The sequence below is a fragment of the Mangifera indica genome, chromosome 10 (assembly GCF_011075055.1).
Source record: "Mangifera indica cultivar Alphonso chromosome 10, CATAS_Mindica_2.1, whole genome shotgun sequence".
NCBI classification, from domain to species: Eukaryota; Viridiplantae; Streptophyta; class Magnoliopsida; order Sapindales; family Anacardiaceae; genus Mangifera; species Mangifera indica.
The window spans coordinates 7,594,456-7,598,298 of record NC_058146.1 but is presented as its reverse complement, the minus strand read 5'-3'; positions in this window follow the sequence as shown (position 1 = coordinate 7,598,298).

The following is a 3,843-nucleotide window of genomic DNA, read 5'->3' as shown; positions in this document are numbered from 1 at the left end:
AAGTACTTTTCTGTAAAAATTTATAAGTGAGAATATAATTATAATAAAATCAAAATTATTTTAGTGTTTTTTAATACTTTAAATGAATATACTAATCATATTTTATCTCATATTAACTATTATATTACAATCGAAAATAAAAAATTATTAAAATATTTTATTATTTGATAAATTAAATATAATAATATTAATAATAAAAAATAAATTATTATAATAATATTTGATTAATTTATCTCAAAGCCAAACGTCCTTTTACCATATTTGTAATAAAGACTAATTATTTTGCGGTGAGTCTTTAACTTTGACGTCCTAATAATAGTTTTCTCAGAATCATACTTATGCGTGCGAAAATTAATTACGGTTGTTAACAGTTTGGAGATAATCCTTTATGTAAAACTGGTTAAAAATCTGCGTTAGTTTCGAAAATGACTAGAAAACCCTCAAGAAAACAATTAGTTAAGCATGCTAGAAAACAATTAATGTTAGACTGGCTGAACTCGTGGTCGTGCGATGTCCTAGAATATTATAACCTTAAAAGGAAGTTCTAAATATTTGACAAGAACGTGGGAAAAAAAAGGAAAATTATATTAAATGTCAAAATTAAGGGGTCTAAACGAAATTACTCAAAACAATCAAGTTTAAGAAAAAATTTCTTTTTTATGAAATAACCAAACTGCCCCTATATATAAACTAAAGATTTTTCTTATTTTCCACTTAATTGTTCCAAGGTTTCATTGTGCAAGTTCTAAAATTTTCGCGTCTCCCCGTCATCCCACGGTCGTTCCATGGGCGAAGCGATTTCTGTTGATTTTCGTATTTTTCAACGATCGAAAATGGCAAAGAAGGTTAGTACATCTTTCCTATTGTTGTTTGAATAAATTTATTGTTAAGATTATTGAGATTTGAGGGAGATTTTGTGGTTTGAAATTCTAGGGTTCTGATTTTGAACAATGCATAAAATATTTTGATTCTTGGTTGTTTTGGTTGAATTTCTTGAGGGGTTTTGTGTTATAGGATATGTACATTTGATTTGTGTTGAAATTGGTAGCAGAAACGACAATTTTGGCATCGGAAAAGGAGTTAGAAAGTCGGTGCTTGTGTTCGTGGGAACAGTGGATCCCACGGTCAAGACGAATTCTCCCACAATCAAGAGAGATTGACCATGGGTGAAGTAGCTTTGTCAAAACATTAGGGAGCTGGGGGAGAGTGGTTAGTCCACAGGGGGTGTCTGTAAAATTTCTTATGAGGCAATGGCTAATGCCATGAAAACCGTAGGTTAGGGGGAAATTTACTTTTTTTAAACTACAAGGGCGCTAAGAGATTAGAAAATTGTTGAGGGGGCAAGGGATAAATATTGGACTTGTTTTTAGTAGAAATTTTTTGAGGGGGTAAATTGATATTTTTCAATCTAGGGTTTCTCGACGTGTAGTTTTTAAATTTTATATCTGTTTTTTTTTTTGTTTTAAGGTTTTTCAATATGTAGTTTTTGAATTTGACATTCAATTTTTCAATTTTTGTGCTTTTTTAGCACATTTTATGATGTAATGACAAAATTTCAGTTCAATATTTTGGTTTTTTTGTTTATAGGATATACGATTCGTATTTTCAAATTTCAATTTCGTTTTTTCGAATTTCACTATTTTAGGATATATTGACTCATATTTTTTAGATTTTCGAACGATTTTTTGATTGGTGACATTCTAATATATCTCAACTTATAAAGTTTGAATTTTAGTTCTGTTTTTCAATTTTCGCCATTTTAAGATAAATCGACTCGTATTTTTCAGATTTTTTAATGATTTTTTATTGTTGATATTCTAGGGATTTCAACATATAGAGTTCGAATTTTAATTTTGTTTTTTCAATTTTCTTAGGATATATCGATTCATATTTTTTAGATTTTCGGACGATTTTTCGATTGTTGACATTAAAAGGTATTTCAACATATAGAATTCGAATTTCAGTTCCTTTTTCCCAATTTTTACCTTTTTAGGACATATCGACTCGTATCTTTTGATTTTTGAATGAATTTTTTATTGTTGATATTCTAAGGTATTTCAACGTATAGAATTCAAATTTTAGTTATGTTTTTTTTATTTTCACTGTTTTAGGATATATCGATTCATGTTTTCAGATTTTCTAACGATTTTTTGAATGTTGACATTCTAGGATATTTCAATGGATAGAATTCGAATTTTAATTCCGTTTTTTTTTATTTTCATCGTTTTAGGATATATCGACTTGTATTTTCAGATTTTTCCAAGATTTTTTTATTGTTAACATTTTATGGTATTTTAACGTATAGAGTTCAAATTTCAGTTTCGTTTTTTTATTCTCGCCTTTTTAGGATAGATCGACTCGTATTTGTAGATTTATGAATGATTTTTTGATTGTCAACATCTTAAGTATTTCATCGTATAAAATTCAAATTTTAGTTCTATTTTTTTAATTTTCACCTTTTTAGGATAGATCAACTCGTATTTTCAGATTTCTGAATGATTTTTTTATTATTGATATTCTAGAGTATTTCAACGTATAGAATTCAAATTGTAGTTTTGTTTTTTGATTTTCATGGTTTTAGGATATATCGACTCGTATTTTCAGATTTATGAATGATTTTTCAATTATTGACATTTTAGGGTATTTCAATGTATAGAATTCGAATTTCAATTTTATTTTTTTGATTTTTACCGTTTTAGGATATATCGACTCGTATTTTCAGGTTTTTCATCATTTTGTCGATGTATAATCCATAATACCCATGTATCCATCAAAACCAACAATCTGATACCGAGTAAGTGTAATTGGCTGAACCTCTAACCATGCAGACTTTGACAGACAACGGCTGATCTTCTCCTTCGTCCAAAGGGTGACAACGTTAGGGCATTCATCTGTAATTTGAAAAAATATCAATAACACATTTGTTAATAACAAACATAAGGGAAGAAGTACATGATCAAATACATAGTTATTAACAATTTGGTACATACTTGCATGATTTCTCCTACCGTAAAACCATCGTTGTATAGTACTAAAAATGAACTCGACAAGCATCGTGATAGACAGACCCCGTGCATGTATTAAATTACTCTGCAATATTAGTTGTCATAATGTTGTATCAATGCCCTAGAAAGTGTGCTCTACTCTAGCGCTCAAATCTGATTTCAAGTAGATAAGCCCCAGCTTGAGGGTTCATCGCATCAAGAGATCATATCATAGCCTCAAATTTTGCTTCTGTGTATGATTTCATGACTTTCTAATATGCACCCGTAACCTGCAAGGAGGTAAATAATATAAGAACTTTATGATCAAAATATATAAAAAAGTTAAACAAAATAAAATTTTAATACTTGTTTAAACATGTTACCTTTGAGTCTCGTTTATACTTTACCCGCATGTTACACAGAAGGTAATGAGAATAACATCCATGGTGGACACCTGGAAAGACTTCAGCCATTGCAGAGTATATAACATGATGTTGATATGAGATTATCGCCAACTCGAAGAGATCGTAGATGCATTCTTTAATCTTTCTAAGAAACTAACACCACGTGTCGTGATCTTCTTTTTTACCGACACCGAAACTAATAGAGTATATTTGGTTATTACCATCAAGGCCCACTGCAAGGAATAAATGACCTAGATATCGACCTTTAAGGAAAACAACGTCAATTCAAATAACAGGTCAGAGATATTCTCTAAATGCACAAACGAAACATCCTAATGCCATGAAAAAATACTTAAATCAATGGTCATCGTCCGTTTCAATAGCAGTAAAGGTTCTCAGATTAGTATGTTGTAGATTGTAGTAATAATCTGATAAAAGCATAAATGATTTCTCCA